Raw genomic sequence first — 17,767 nt, forward strand, 5'->3', positions numbered from 1 at the left:
AGACCCCACCCCCCAGCACACATTGTCTCTCGGAGTCTTGCAGGGTCTGTTCTCTGCTGCAGCAGGCAAAAACCACAGGGTCCTAGTGCCCTCTCAGTGGGACTACAGTTCACCCTCTTACATGCCACCCCACTAGAGGTTGGCGTCCTCGACATACCTTCCCACTCAAATTCATCTTGAGCATATCGCTGAGGTGGTATTCCTGCCGTAGATCGTGTAGTTCTCCTGAGTCCTACATCAACAGGTGCAACCTTAGAGGGAGCTAAAGTCTCTTCCGTGGTCGTGTTAGTGGGCGCAAGTGGAGTTGTCTCCTCCTGCGGCTCGATGTCCTGTGATACAGCGTCAGGACCAAGCAGTTGACCTGATGCACTCTCCTCAACAACATCCTCCATATCCCCAACATTCTCATCACCCGAGGCCAGATCGGTCACAGGGGGCAAATAAGCAGGCGCAGGAGTAAGCACACCATCAAACTCAAGATTGGTCACAGGGGGCAAATAAGCAGGCGCAGGAGTAAGTACACCATCAAACTCAAGATCATTCAGAGTTCCCGCCCCTTGGAACATGTCCTCTGGCTCTAGGGGAGTAGGCGCCGAATCTTCAAACCAGCACCGTTGTAACATGTTACGATGCAAATTACGGGTTGGCCCCCCTGTCCCCACCGGTTCGACCTCGTACACTGGAATCTCAGGGTTCACCTGTTTTTTTATCAGATACGGTATCGCCTCCCATCGGTCACTCAGCTTTCCTGACCGTCGTTTTGTCCTCACCAACACTCTGTCTCCCGGAGAGAAAAGCTCTGTTTGTACAGGTCGCGTGTCCCTATGGACCACCTGGCGAAGGCGGTCGCCCACCACCTGATGCACCACCCTCAACCGCCGCCGATGCTCTCGTACCCACTCGGATGCAGTCCGAGGGGGGGCAGAGGAGGGATCTGGCACGTTCAAATCCTCAATGTCTCGGCCAGGTTTACCAAACATTAACATGTGTGTGAGTAACCAGTAGTACTGTGCACCCTGTTATTGTAAGCCCACATCAATTCGGGGAGATACTCAGGCCAGCATGTCTGTTGCTGACTCTCTAAGGACCTCAACATTTGCAACAAGGTCTGATTAAAACGCTCACACGCCCCGTTACCCTGAGGGTGGTAAGGCGTTGTTCTCGACTGCTCGATACCATAGAGCTGGTGCAACTCTTTCATCAGCGTCCCCTGAAAGCAGGCCCCTTGATCTGAATGTATTCTCTGCGGACACCCGAACACTTGGAAGAAATGTCGGCACACTGCCTCAGCCGCCGACTTGGCCGTCTGATCTCTTGTCGGCACCGCTACAGCATACTTGGTAAAGTGATCTGTCATCACCAGGCAATAGGAGTACCCTGACGTAGAGTACCCTATCAACACGTAGTCAATCATGAGTAGCTCCAGTGGAGCTGAAGTCTTAATAGACTGTGTGGGAGCCCGCTGCTCAGGGCTTTTGTTGAGCCCACAAATGCGGCACTGCCGACACGCGTCGGCCACCATCCCTCCCAACTCAGGGCAGTAGAGAACTCGCTGCAACCACTGAAGTGTCTTTTCACTTCCAAAATGGGCCCCCTTCTCATGCGCCTCACGAGCGACCACTGGACCCATCCCCACAGGAATTATCAGTTGGTACCGATGCTGCAGCTCCGATGGCAGGTACACCTTACGATACAAAAGACCTTGTTCCACACACAATTTATCCCATTGTCGAAGGAGTTTCATTCCTTCCATGGACAACTGAGCCTTGTCCTCTGCACTAGGCCAGGCCTTGTTTTGTACCCAACGGCGCACAAGTGCAACGTCCGGACACTCATCCTGGACTCTTGTCCAATCTGAGGATGTTTTACCCAGGACACAGGGCATCCCGGTGGCCACCCCACTTGAGTGTACCACACTTTGGAAGATAGGTATCTGCCCCAAAGCTGGAGTTTCAGTGTCCTCAAGTTGTTCGTCAACATCTTCCCCTGATGACCCAAGGGGCACTCTTGACAATGCATCTGCATTGCCGTTTTCTCGACCAGAGCGAAATTTAATGCGGTAATTGAACTTGGCTAGTCTGGTGACCCACCGCTGCTCTAACGCTCCCAGTTTTGCATTCTCTAAGTGAGCTAGCGGGTTGTTATCTGTCATGACTAGCACCTCAGCTCCTGTTAGATACTCGGCGAAGCGTTCTGTCATTGCCCACACCAGGGCTAGCAATTCCAGCCGGAATGAGCTGTAGTTAGCCGGATTTCGCTCGGAGTCTCTTAAAGATCTGCTGCCATAAGAAATCACTCGCTCTCGGCCGTCCTGCACCTGTGCTAGTACTGCCCCCAACCCATGGAGACTACCATCGGTATGCAACAAAAAAGGGGTGTCAAACCGGGCGTAGGCCAGCAATGGGGCACTCGTTAGGGCGGTTTTCACTTCATCAAATGCCTTTTTCTGTAGGGGCCCCCATGGGATGGGGCGATTTCGAGGACCCAGCGCTGTCCCTCTCAAAAGTTCATTCAAGGGACTCACCACTTGTGAGAATTTAGGCACAAACCGCCGATAGTATCCTGCTAGGCCCAGGAAGGCCCGCACTTCTCGCAGGTCACAAGGAGGTGGCCACTCTTGCACCGCCTTGATCTTACTGTCTAAAGGTAGTACCCCGTCCGGGTCACCAGATGCCCCAAATATTCAATCTGGTTTCGTAACAGTTGTCATTTTTTTGGCTTTATTTTCAGGCCGTAGCTCTTGAGCCGCCGGAGAACTTGACGCTGCTTCACCAGATGATCTTCAAATGAGGTTCCGAACACCACAATGTCGTCTAGATATATCAGGACTGATTCAAAATTTAGATCGCCCAAGCAATGTTCCATCAGGCGTTGGAAGGTTCCCGGGGCGGTAGCGAGGCCAAAGGGCATCCGGTTGAACTCAAAGAGCCCCATTGGCAAGACAAACGCCGTCTTGGCCCGATCTTTTTCAGCCATTGGGACCTGCCAGTACCCGCTTGCCAAATCCAACGTTGAGAAATACTTGGCCCGTCCCAGGGCCGACAGGGATTCTTCAATACGGGGTAAAGGATATGCGTCCCGTACGGTGTGGGCGTTCAATTTTCGATAGTCCACACAAAATCAGAGTGTCCCATCCCTCTTGCGAACCAAGACTACAGGGGCTGCCCAGGGACTCCGGCTCTCTCGGATCACTTGGTTGTCCAGCATACTGGCCACCATGCTCTTCACCTCTTGATAAAGCGCTGGAGGAATTTGCCGATATCTTTCTCTAATGGGTGGAGTATCCCCCGTTGGAATCTCATGCTCAATCATCTGGGTACACCCGAAGTCCTCTCCATGTCGGGAAAAGGTCTCTTGATGTTCCCACAAAACTCTCTCCAACTGCTCCAACTGCACGGGGGTCAGCTTCTCCCGATCCACTCCCATCTGCTCCATGATCACATGACCATTCCATTCCTCCGTAGGAGGCTCAGTCCGGCCTACCTCGACCGCAAAGGTCCAGGATGACTGTTGGTCTGGTCGCAGTTCGAATCCTGCATTTTCCGGCACCTTTTCTGCCGGCACGAACAGTTCAGCCAGTATGGTTCCAGCGGGAATTGCAACAGCTTCATCTAAAACATTGATGCATCGGACCGGCACGCGTCCATTCTTCACAATCGCCAGAGACCGGGCCACATGTACCTTGGCAAGTGAGGAACCCTCTCGGGCGGGCTCAAGTAGCACTTCAAGTCCATTCAATCTCTGTGCAGCTCCCACAGGCAGCATTAAGAGTTCCTCTTGTCTTGGTCCCAGCAGGATCGGGGCCCTCGATGGCACTCGGACCCGGCCCACCCGGCCACCTGGAACCGCACTTTTCAGCAAGTCGCAACTCAGCACTAGACGGTGTAGAATTCTCTGTGTGGGTCGGTGTCTTGTCGCACGGGCCCAGTATCGGGGTCCTTCACTGGCATACATCTGGTGATTCAAGTCTCGCAGCACGTTCATTCCGAGCGTCACTTCCATCCCTCTTCTAGGGGGGTGATCCACCAGTACTACCCCTTTCTGCCCCAACTCTTGACCAAACATTTTTAGTTGCATCCACACGATTCCCTTGACTGACAGTTGACCATTATTCACGGCGGTCAGTCGTATCACTCGGCCATCCTCTGGAATCACTAGTCGACTGAAGTATCTCTCATATACTTCTAGTGGCATTATAGTACATTCGGATCCCGTGTCAACCAAGCACCTCCTCTTCCGCCCTTCAAACTCTGCTTCTATCACTGGACTACATGCAAACAAATCTTGCTCATTCCGTCGAGGGCTTTGTGTGGGTGGGGCCGCTGCTGCTTGCCCTCTCATGGCAGCGGCCGGAAGTTTAAAGCCGGCGACGGGGTTTCTGGGGCTGCAAGCGTCCGGCAGTAACGAGAGATGTGTCCCTGGTGCCCACACTTCCAGCAGGTGATTGCTCCTCGTGGACGAGGGCTTGACTCGTTCTGATAGGACGACCTGGCCGTCTGTGGGGTCACTGTTCCAGGGGGTGGGGCAGGAGGCCCCCGTGAGGGGGTAGAGGCGGGATCAACTGTCAGTTGAGACAATTTCAGCTTCAACTCCTTCACCTCAGCACGCAAAGCTTGTACCACGCTCACCAGCCCCTCTCCCCCTGACCCTGATGACCCACCTTCCTCCAGCTGGGCACTGTTCACTGACCCCTCGGGCACATGGGCAGATTTCTCTTCTCTTTCCACTGCAGCTCGGTAAATCTGCCAGAAGGATAGTTCTGGTGCAGCCCGGGCCATTTCCAACAGTTTGTCCCGGAGAAGTCTATTAGCTAAACCGGTGATGAATTGATCCCGGAGCAAGCGGTCTACCTCCCGGAACGCCCCCATGGCCCCTTGGTCTAGTCGCTGCATCTCATTCAGCGTCTCTTGCAAGATATTAGAGTACTGCATCAGGGACTCACACTCTCTCTGGGGACGATTAAAGAATAGGGACCGAAGCTGGGCCACACGTGCTCGGCCCCCCAAACTCCCCTCTAACAGTTCCAAAATCTTTTCTAACGTATCCCTCTCTGTTATGGTTACCCCCAAAGACCAGGGAAATAAAAATACTAAACGGACTAGCTCTCGGGTGATGGAAACTAAGGTCGACCGTGACCTGAACCTGACACAACACTAACAGCAGCCGGGGGATGTACCTACGATGCCCTAGACACCACGCTCCAGCCGGAGATCTAACTACCCCTATAAGAGGAATATACAGGCCTGCCTTACCTCCAGTGAGGAACCCCAAAAGATGATAGTAGGCCCCCACAGATATTGACGGTGAGTTCAGAGGAAATGACATACGTAGGATGAACAGCAGATTTAGCACAGTGAGGTCCGCTTACTAGATAGCAGAAGTACAGGAAAGAGTTACTTCACGGTCAACCTAAAAAACACTATTCAAAAACACCATCCAGAAATTACTTTAAACTCCAGTGACAACTCATGCCACTGGAGTGGTAATTTTCTGTCCACAAGAGCTTCCAGCACTGAAGAGTCACATTGCAGATAGCTGGACAAAATAGCAAAACAAGAAACAAAATTCAACTTAGCTGAACTGGGACTTGAGGCAGGTGAATGCAACAGAATGCCACTAGCACATTGTTGGCCGGCATATGGCTAACAGCCAAGCAGCCTTAAATAGGAAACTCCCCTAGAGGGTGGCGACAGGTAATCAGAGATGGAGGAAGGCAAATAAGAGACACTACCATAACAGACCACCGGGGGAGCCCACAAACCAAATTCACAACAGTACCCCCCCCTTAAGGAGGGGGCACCGAACCCTCACCAGAATCACCAGGGCGATCTGGATGAGCACTATGAAATGCACGAACCAAATCGGGAGCATGAACATCGGATGCTGTCACCCAAGAATTATCCTCCTGGCCATAACCTTTCCACTTAACCAGATACTGAAGTTTCCGTCTGGAAACACGGGAGTCCAAGATCTTTTCCACCACATACTCCAATTCACCCTCAACCAACACAGGAGCAGGTGGATCAGCAGAAGGAACAACCGGTACCTCATACCTCCGCAATAATGACCGATGGAAAACATTATGGATATTAAAAGATGCTGGGAGATCCAAACGAAAGGACACAGGATTAAGAACCTCCAGAATCCTATAAGGGCCGATAAACCGAGGCTTAAACTTAGGAGACGAGACCTTCATAGGAACAAATCGAGAAGACAGCCACACCAGGTCCCCAACACAAAGACGAGGACCAATACGCCGATGACGATTAGTGAACTGTTGACTCTTCTCCTGGGACAACTTCAGATTGTCCACAACCTGTCCCCAAATCCGATGTATCCTATCAACCACAGCATCCACTCCAGGACAATCCGAAGACTCCAATTGACCGGACGAAAACCGAGGGTGAAACCCTGAATTACAAAAAAATGGAGAGACCAAAGTGGCAGAACTGGCCCGATTATTAAGGGCAAACTCTGCCAACGGCAAAAAGTCAAGCCAATCATCCTGATCAGCGGACACAAAACACCTCAAGTAAGTCTCCAAGGTCTGATTAGTACGCTCAGTCTGGCCATTAGTCTGAGGATGGAATGCAGACGAAAAAGACAAATCGATACCCATCCTGGCACAGAACGTCCGCCAAAATCTAGACACAAACTGAGTACCCCTGTCAGACACTATATTCTCAGGAATACCATGCAAACGCACCACATTCTGAAAAAACAGAGGAACCAACTCAGAGGAGGAGGGCAATTTGGGTAAAGGTACCAAATGAACCATCTTGGAAAAACGGTCACAAATCACCCAGATGACAGACATCCTACGAGAAACCGGAAGGTCAGAAATAAAGTCCATAGAGATGTGTGTCCAAGGCCTCTTAGGAATAGGCAAGGGCAACAACAACCCACTGGCCCTAGAACAGCAGGGCTTGGCCCGAGCACAAACATCACAAGACTGCACAAACATGCGCACATCTCGAGACAAAGAAGGCCACCAAAAGGACCTAGACACCAAATCCCTGGTGCCAAAAATTCCAGGATGACCTGTCAACGCGGAAGAATGAACCTCCGAGATAACTCTACTGGTCCAATCATCAGGGACAAACAGTCTACCAGGCGGACAGCGATCAGGCCTATCCACCTGAAACTCCTGCAAAGAACGCCGCAGGTCTGGGGAGACAGCTGACAATATCACCCCATCCTTCAGGATGCCGGTAGGTTCGGAATCACCAGGCGAGTCAGGCTCAAAACTCCTAGAGAGGGCATCCGCCTTCACATTCTTGGACCCAGGCAGATATGACACCACAAAGTTAAATCGGGAGAAAAACAACGACCAGCGCGCCTGTCTAGGATTCAGACGCCTGGCCGACTCAAGATAAATTAGATTCTTGTGGTCAGTGAGGACCACCACCTGGTGTCTAGCACCCTCAAGCCAATGACGCCACTCCTCAAACGCCCACTTCATGGCCAGAAGTTCCCGATTTCCCACATCATAATTTCGCTCAGCGGGCGAAAACTTTCGGGAGAAAAACGCACATGGTCTCATTACTGAGCAGTCAGGATCTTTCTGCGACAAAACTGCACCTGCTCCGATCTCCGAAGCATCTACCTCAACCTGGAACGGAAGTAGCACATCAGGTTGGCGCAACACAGGGGCGGAAGAAAAGCGGCGCTTAAGCTCTTGAAAGGCCTCCACAGCCGCAGAGGACCAATTAGCAACATCAGCACCCTTTTTGGTCAAATCAGTCAAAGGTTTAGTAATGGCAGAAAAACCCGCTATAAATCGGCGATAGAAATTAGCAAAACCCAAGAACTTCTGCAGACTCTTCAAAGAAGTAGGTTGCATCCAATCACAAATAGCCTGAACCTTGACAGGGTCCATCTCCATAGATGAAGGGGAAAAAATATATCCCAAAAAGGAAATTCTCTGAACTCCAAAACTACACTTTGAGCCCTTTACAAAAAGAGAATTAGCTCGCAAGACCTGGAAAACTCTCCTGACCTGTTGAACGTGAGATTCCCAGTCCTCCGAAAAAACAAGAATATCATCCAAATACACAATCATAAACTTATCCAGATATTCACGGAAAATATCGTGCATAAAGGACTGAAAAACGGAAGGGGCATTTGCGAGACCGAAAGGCATTACCAAATACTCAAAATGGCCTTCAGGCGTATTAAATGCGGTCTTCCACTCATCCCCCTGCTTAATCCGCACCAAATTATACGCACCACGTAGATCGATCTTAGTGAACCACTTCGCCCCCTTTATGCGAGCAAACAGATCAGTCAGTAAAGGTAACGGGTACTGGTATTTAACTGTAATCTTATTCAAAAGTCGATAGTCGATACAGGGTCTCAATGAACCATCCTTTTTACCTACAAAGAAAAATCCCGCCCCTAGTGGAGACAACGAGGGGCGAATATGACCCTTTTCCAAGGATTCTCTGATATACTCCCGCATAGCAGTATGTTCAGGCACAGACAAATTAAACAAGCGACCCTTAGGAAACTTACTACCGGGGATCAATTCAATAGCGCAGTCACACTCTCTGTGAGGAGGAAGAGAATCAACTTTAGGCTCTTGGAAGACATCATTAAAATCTGACAAGAATGCTGGGATCTCAGAGGGAGTAGATGAAGAAATAGGAACCAAAGGTGCATCCCCATGAATACCCCGACATCCCCAGCTCAACACAGACATAGATTTCCAGTCCAAGACGGGATTATGAATCTGTAACCATGGTAATCCAAGCACTAATACATCATGTAGGTTATATAACACAAGAAAACGAATAATCTCCTGATGGTCTGGGGTAAGACGCATAGTCACTTGTGTCCAATATTGTGGTTTATTGCTAGCCAAAGGTGTAGAATCAATACCCTTCAGGGGAATAGAAACTTCCAACGGCTCCAAATCAAACCCACAACGCTTGGCAAAGGACCAATCCATGAGACTCAGAGCGGCGCCAGAATCCACATAAGCATTCACAGTAACAGATGATAAGGTACAAATCAATGTCACGGACAAAAGAAATTTTGACTGCAAGGTACCTGTTGAAAAAGATTTATCAACCTTTTTATCAACCTTATTTATACGTTTAGAGCATGCTGATATAACATGAGCTGAATCTCCACAGTAGAAGCACAATCCATTTTTGCGCCTGTAATTTTGACGTTCGCCTCTAGACAAAACACGATCGCATTGCATATGCTCTAATGCCTTTTCAGAGGTCACCGCCAAATGGTGCACAGGTCTTTGCTCAGAAGACACCGCCATATGGTGCACAGGTTTTTGCTCAGAAGATACCGCCATATGGTGCACAGGTCTTTGCTCAGAAGACACCGCCATATGGTGCACAGGTTTTTGCTCAGAAGATACCGCCATATGGTGCACAGATTTGCGCTCCCGTAAACGCCGATCAATCTGGATAGCCAATTTCATGGCATCATTCAGACCTGTAGGCACAGGGAACCCCACCATGACATCCTTCACGGCATCAGAGAGACCTTCTCTGAAAATAGCTGCTAAAGCGCACTCATTCCATCTAGTAAGCACCGACCATTTACGGAATTTCTGGCAGTATATCTCAGCTTCATCTTGCCCTTGGGAAAGAGCTATCAAGGCTTTCTCAGCCAAAATCTCCAAATTAGGTTCTTCATAAAGCAACCCCAAAGCCTGAAAAAACGCATCTACATTTAACAACGCAGGATCCCCTGGCGATAATGCAAATGCCCAACTTTGTGGGTCGCCGCGCAGTAGAGAGATAACAATTTTAACTTGTTGAGTCTGATCACCAGCAGAGTGAGATCTCAGAGACAAAAACAATTTGCAATTTTCTCTGAAACTCAAAAACCGGGATCTGTCTCCGGTAAAGTATTCAGGCAGAGGAATCTTAGGTTCAGACATTGGAGTACGTACAACAAAATCTTGTAGGTTCTGTACTTTTGCCGCAAGGTTATTCAAACCTGCAAGTAAACTCTGTGGATCCATGTTTCAAATGGGTGTAACCCAAGCATTCAGAGGTTAAGAGGAGAGAGGAAAAAAAAAAGGCTGAAGACTGCAGTTTAAGCAAGAAATACAAATGAGCAAACTAAGTGCACTTTCAAACACAGAAGAAAAAAAAAAAAAAAAAAACCTTTTCTCCTCCTTTCTGCTTTAGTGCATATTTTAACACATAGGTTTTTTCATTGGGCCGGCCAAACTGTTATGGTTACCCCCAAAGACCAGGGAAATAAAAATACTAAACGGACTAGCTCTCGGGTGATGGAAACTAAGGTCGACCGTGACCTGAACCTGACACAACACTAACAGCAGCCGGGGGATGTACCTACGATGCCCTAGACACCACGCTCCAGCCGGAGATCTAACTACCCCTATAAGAGGAATATACAGGCCTGCCTTACCTCCAGTGAGGAACCCCAAAAGATGATAGTAGGCCCCCACAGATATTGACGGTGAGTTCAGAGGAAATGACATACGTAGGATGAACAGCAGATTTAGCACAGTGAGGTCCGCTTACTAGATAGCAGAAGTACAGGAAAGAGTTACTTCACGGTCAACCTAAAAAACACTATTCAAAAACACCATCCAGAAATTACTTTAAACTCCAGTGACAACTCATGCCACTGGAGTGGTAATTTTCTGTCCACAAGAGCTTCCAGCACTGAAGAGTCACATTGCAGATAGCTGGACAAAATAGCAAAACAAGAAACAAAATTCAACTTAGCTGAACTGGGACTTGAGGCAGGTGAATGCAACAGAATGCCACTAGCACATTGTTGGCCGGCATATGGCTAACAGCCAAGCAGCCTTAAATAGGAAACTCCCCTAGAGGGTGGCGACAGGTAATCAGAGATGGAGGAAGGCAAATAAGAGACACTACCATAACAGACCACCGGGGGAGCCCACAAACCAAATTCACAACACCTCTCTGATTCTGGGCGCACCATCACCATACGCCTAATATCACCCTCCAGTGCATTTAATGCCAGCTCAGCGCGTAACGCGGGGGTCAAATTACATATGCGCAGAATACTCCGGATTCTCTCAGCCCAATCTTGCAACGCCATATTGCGCCCATCGTATTTCGGCATGTGCTGAAGTAAAGCTCCTACAGGCACATATCCTCCCGGAGTCGCCGCGGCTGCCAGGGGAACCCCAACCCCCGAGGAGGATGCGGATACCGCGGGGTCATTTCCACCCTCGCCCCCGTCCATGACAAACACTGGATCCTGCCGACTACGCCAAAAATGTAATGACCAGAGGTCCGAATAAGATCCAGTGAGTCACAAACCAAGACTAAGGCAGAAATCTCCAACGGTATTCACTCAAAGGCAAAATAATAAAGGTAATATGGAGAATATTTAAGTAGATGCACCCCAAAGATACACCAGCTCAGCAGCAGCTGAAATCACTGTGCCACTCCAAGGTCTCCTGAGAACTGTATGCTACAACAGACTAGTAAGAAATTTACCTAACAGGGGAAACTAAAACAGGAACAAGTGTAAATTGATTGTAGTGTTATCAAGGGAGCCCCTGGAAGGGCACACTGAGTATAACTTACACAACTCTAATATTAGATACACCTCTAAAGTAACAATTAAACACTCTGCGCAGGGATACCCGGGTATCTATGATTATTGGTACCGTATCCTGAGATAGATCTCCTCTCAGGCAGGAATCTGCACAGGCTGCAGCCAGTCTATATCTTCAGCGCCAATGAGTTACAGCAAGCTCCTCTTGTCTGATCGGCCGATGCCGAGCCCAAACGCCGGGGACTTAGTTGGTGGTCTCACGATGTTGTCTCTGCTTCGGTAGCTCCTAGGAATGCTTCCACGACAACCCATCCGTTTCTGTATCAGCAGTCTGTCAGACTTGTTTCTCCACTTGATGCACAGGGAATCCACAGACTCTCAAACACGTAGTGGGTTTGCAGTAGAGTTTCAGTCTTTCAAAATAAAGGTTAGCTCCTCTCCAGAAAAAACGTCAGGAACAAAAGGTCTCTCACAGAGTTGAACAAAAGGTTAGCTTTTCTCCAGGAAAAACGTTAGGAACAAAAGGTCTCTCAATAGCTTCTTTTTCTCCAACAAACTCGCAGTAAAATCCTCTCACAGTCTCTTTGCTATATCACAGCAGCTTCTGCTCTTCCTTCCCGCCTTTCTCTCTCACCTCTCACTTCCTTGTTTCACTTTACACACGAGATACTAGACCCCACCCCCCAGCACACATTGTCTCTCGGAGTCTTGCAGGGTCTGTTCTCTGCTGCAGCAGGCAAAAACCACAGGGTCCTAGTGCCCTCTCAGTGGGACTACAGTTCACCCTCTTACAAAAGCAGCGCGGTGGCAGTCAGCCTCAGTCTGCTGCTGGAGCAGCGGCGGGCAGCATGGTGGTAGATAGGCAGCAGGGTCTATACCCGGCATCAGGAGAGCTGAGGGAAGACAGCTGGCTCGCTTGTTTGTTTTTTGAATTTCCCTCTCGCACACCTCCTCCTGGCACTCAGTAGGGCACATAGGAACAAAGAGGGGGGGAGGAGGGTTCCAATAGGTGGGGTTATGCAGATTAAAAACCCAGTGGCTCACAGCTTGAACAAACAGCAGAACGGCCATTGTGAAGGCGTCCGGTTTGCTAAAATGTCCTCCTCAGGGCAAACTTTTGCTTCATCTCCCTAAAGGGTGTCGTAGGTGTTTTCATTCTGACCCAAATGTCAGCTGACAGATCACCAGTGAGGCCTAATTGTGGAATGACGCCCGCCATTTTACAAGCGCGCTTGGAGACAAAAAGACGCCTCACACATATCCTGTGAGCAAGTCACTTTTATCTGATATATTAAAAGCCAAAGTAATGTTTTATACCATTTACACAACATGCATTTCAATGTAACTCATGTAGCCCCCACCATCACCCAGGGTCATATTTTATTTACCATAACTCAGAACATGTTGTGGCTGACAATTGAAAGCATACATGATAAGAAGTATAGTCTCCTTGAAGAGGAGACCACCAGACTACCGCGTCAACAGATTCTAGTAATTCTAACACTTAAAGGCAAGAGGCACTTAAAGGCAAACTATTAACCCTTCTTTAACAATTTCCCCCTTTTGTAAATGGTATAACCTTTGCTACGGGGTCAGCTGATGTCCACAAAGGAGCTACTGTCTCATGGGTCTAGTACCCACAAGGGGGCTTCCTACCTGCTTCGCCCATCCACCCTCAGTGTGGACACTCAACTCCCCCATCAGCAGTGGCCATACGGGGCCTATGATATACTACAGAAGGTTCAGCCTTAGGTAATAAATATATTAGCGCTTTTACGGCTACATAAAACAATAAGCAAAGCAACAAAATTTGCATACATGTCTGTCAAGTCAAGTCAAAAATAATCCATCCTTTTAGGCTGCTAAGCCAATTGGCTGGATTTAAAAAGGAGTCTCTATATTGTATTAGTCTCATTAAGAGCCTTAAGGAATCAAGAAAATCTGAGTCCAAGTCTCATTGGGTATACTGTGTGGTGTTAATACCTTCCTTGGCTCCAGGGGTAAAGGCTAAGTACAGCATAGCCCTTACAAATACTGGGCTGTGTATACAGATCCAACAGTCCAGCAGTTTTTGTCCTTCCGCGTCGTTTGTAAGAAAAGCAAGATGCTGAATAAGTTTGTTGTCCTTAGTCCTAAGTCATCACTTAAAAGTTTATCCAGTGTCTCTGTAAGGTCCAGACATCCTACCACTGCCAGCAAATTGAAGTGGAAGTCTTTCTGCTAGTGAAAAGATCTTTTTGCAGTGACTGGCATGGATCCAGGTGGGCGTTCCCTCAATTGAATGTGGTCAGCTGGACTTTACAAAGGGCCGTCAAACCGTGGATCTAGGCTCCTTCTCACGTGTCTGTGTATGACCACCCAATCACCTGGATTCAGCAGATGTACGTCTGCACTGGCATTAAGATCTGGAATGGATGAAAACACATGTTTATGCACCACATTAAGTTTTTTCTGCAATGCCTGGACATGGGCTGTCATAGCACCGTGTTGCATTTGTAGCACCTGTGGGAAGTACAGACCAGTCTCTGGCAAACTGCTAAACAGGACTTCAAAAGGAGACAAGCCTGTCTTTCTATTTTGAGTGTGTCTGACTGAGAAGAGTGCAAGAGACAAGCACTCTACCCCGCTCTTTCCTGTGTCTGCCATGGCCTCTGAATTTTCAGTTTAAGTGTCCCATTTAGTCTCTCCACTTTCCCACTACTTTGTTGTCTATATGGTGCATGATATGCTTGCTGTACTCCCAGGGCCTGCATGACTTCCCTCAATATTTCTCCCGTGAAGTGTGTACCCCTATCGCTCTCTGTGGTTTCTGGGACACCATACCTGCAGATCAGTTCTTTCATCAGTTTGTCTGCAGTCACTTTAGCATTTGCACATTTTACCAGATAGGCTTCCAGCCAACCAGAGAAGAGATCTACACATTCTAGGACATTTTTCACACACTCCTACCTTGGGTTGCTGTATGTAGTCAGTCTACAGTCTCTGAAACGGGTAGAGAGGCCTGGGTGTCGCTTTCTTAGGGATTTTTACTGTTTTACCAGGGTTGTGCTGTGCACAGATGAGGCATGACCGTATGAGCTTTGCTGCTGCGTAACTGAAACCAGGAGCGATCCGGAAGGCATCTACCATGGACACATGTGACATTTTGAGGTGTGAGTGGGGCCAGGTGTTGCTTGCGCCATTATTAGGAACAGGGACTTTGGTATGTACAATTTATCCTTATTCTCCCAAAACTCCTTTTGAGTTTAGCTCAGCTCCCATTCTCCCCCGTGTTCCTTCTCTGCTTGGGCAGCTGGAGGGATTTCAGGACATCTAGGCTCAGTGTGGCTGGAATACGCTGACTCTCCGCCACAGTCCACTGCTCCCTAGGCCGCCTTGCTGCTACTTTAGCAGCCTCGTCCGCCCTTCTGTTGCCCTCTACCTCCACAGAGTCACCGTCCGTGTGTGCTGTTACCTTGACGATGCCAACCTGGACTGGTAACGTCAATGCCTCCACTAATTGTTTCACCAGCTCTGCATTTTTAATGGGCTTACCGGCTGATGTAAGAAACGTTCTGCTTCTCCAGACAGGATGATAATCATGGGATATTCCCCATGCACAATTCGAATCTTGCATAAATATTAGCGACTTTACCTGCAGCAGCTCTACTCGCCTCAGTGAGTGTCCTTCAACTCTGCCTCCTGCACCGACATGTGAGGAGGGAGTGGTTCAACTCGGATTACCTCATGTGAGGATACTACTGCATGTCCAGTGTAGAATCACCCATCCTGGTGGTATCTGGAGCCATCTACAAAAATAAAAACCTCAACATATGCATTAGGAACAGGTTTTTCATGAACATATGTAAAACATACTGTCTCCTGACTCATCAGTTCCTATGCAGTCATGTTTGTGCGTCACCGTACTTTTTTTTTTTTTTTTCTAATGCTGTCACCAATTCCCCCTTTTCTGAATCCACAAGCAGAAGAGTGGCTGGATTCAGAACATTATGTCTTTTGAGGGTGACGTATTCATTAAATTAGTTTTAGAGCACATTCAAGTTTGATCTGTCTAGCCATAGACAGGTATTTTGGTTGAACTTGTACGAGTATGGCATTAATGTCATGTGGGGAACAAATTGTCAAACGAAAAAGTCAGTGTGAGCTCACATGCCTAGCTGTAATACAGCAGCTCTTACAACACGGACACACGTAGGAGACCCTCTAATCACTGGGTCTAACTGTGCTGAGTAGTAAGCTATTGGTCTCTGTTTCTCTCCATGTTGTCGTGTCAGCACTGCGGTAGCATGTCCTCCCTGCTCTGTGCAAAATAAGAAAAATGGATGATCATAGTTTGGAATGCCTAAGGCCGGGGCTGACACAATGAGCAGCTTCAGAGAATGGAAGGAATCAATTGCTTCTTGAGTGAGATTGTAGGGGTTTGATGACAACCTGTCATAGAGTGGTTGCATCATTTGTGAAGCAGACCTTATCCAAGTGAAATTTGAAAAAATAGGAGAAACGAGCACTCACCGTTGGTGTGAACAATGTCTTTCTTTATTATGGCTTCATGTATTAAAACAGCAAGGCAGTGCAGGGAGAACCTTCGGTTCCAGACAGACGACGATCGTTTCGCTCCTCTGAGCTTCAACGGGTCTACAGATGACGCCGAGAGGGTAGGTATATCTAGCATTTCCGTTTCCACGGCACACCTGCCTCTATCGACGTCACCTAATTTTTTTTCCATTTTCGTTTTCCATTTTTCATTTCCTTTCGTTGTGAGACCTTATCCAAGGCCTACAGTAGGTCACCAAACCTAGGAAAATACGTAAATGCTGGTGTGACCTGGGTAAAGGGAGATTTTGTATTGCCTGTTTCCTCTCTTTAGTCAGGTGTCTTGTACCTTCAGCAATACAATGTCCTAAAAATGTCACCTTTTGTTTGCAATACTGTAATTTGTCACGTGAGACCTTGCAACCCCTCTCTGCCAATAACACAGCAAGGAAACTGTAGCTTCCTTGCAGGCCGTCTGGTCCGGGCAGCAGAGCAAGAGGTCATCCACATACTGCAATAGTACAGTCTGTGGATGAGGTGGTTGCCACTGCTCAAGAATCCCTGCCATCGCTGTTGAATAGATGGTTGGGGAAGAGGACCGTCCAACAGTATTGTTTACCTTCGCGAGTAAAAGAGAAAAGATGCTGACAGTCAGGGTGCAGGGGTACAGAAAAGAATGCATTTTGCCAAATTAATGACTGAAACATTTTGTGACCGTACGGTGTGTGTATTAGGGACAATTGAGATTACACTCACTGTAACATCATTAATGGCCTGTAAGTCCTGAACTATTCTGTGTCAGGGGAACCCTTGGGTCCTTTTTTTTTTTCTTCTTAATGGGACACAAAGGGGTGTTGCAGGGGGAAGATCTTTGCACCAGAACCCCTGCCTTAACGTACTCTTTAATATCCCTGCTCAGGGACATTGATTTGACTAGACTTAAGGGGGTATTGCTTTAACCGGAGAGTAGTGGTTCCTTCTTTTAATTTAATCATGACAGGGGGAATGGGCAGCCGACCCACATCAGATTTTCCCCTTACCCAAACGGTGTCTGGTACCTGACTCTTTTCCCTGTCCTCAGATATTCTGGTGTCAGGTGTGACTTTCACTACTCTTGCCATATACACCAGTTCTGCAATATTACACAAGTGTTTATATAAGTCACACATTAATGTCCAAATATTATTTATACCCGTATTTGATTGGGTAGAGTACCCCTTAAGAAAGCTAAATTTGATTCACAGAATATGTTACCAAAAGAAAATTATATATATATATGAAAATATATATTTACGAAAGATACTGAGTCATAAAATGGGAGAGCACAATGCCATAGGCCACAGCAAAGCACAAGCTTATTCTAAGAAAGTAGCAGCCCTATATAAATTCATAACTAACAGTTCCAAATACAAAAGAAGGGATTTGAAAAATACCAAATATTAATACCAGTTGCTTGCGATAAGGTATAGGAAGTGGAAAAGACAAATAAACAGTGATTATGGTTTGAGCCAATATAATGAATGGCTAAAAAACTATATATCATATGAAGACAACCTAGAAATACACGGTAACAATACAATCTTGTGTAAGGAAACTACTAAACTGGCAAATGAATGGAATTAAGTGTAACTATAATAGAGCATGATTTACCTGTGGTATACTGTGCACGTGGAAGACCCTGGCGTCCCTCTGCACCAAG

Source organism: Ranitomeya variabilis, chromosome 5 (genome assembly GCF_051348905.1).
Source record: "Ranitomeya variabilis isolate aRanVar5 chromosome 5, aRanVar5.hap1, whole genome shotgun sequence".
In the NCBI taxonomy this organism is placed as follows: Eukaryota; Metazoa; Chordata; class Amphibia; order Anura; family Dendrobatidae; genus Ranitomeya; species Ranitomeya variabilis.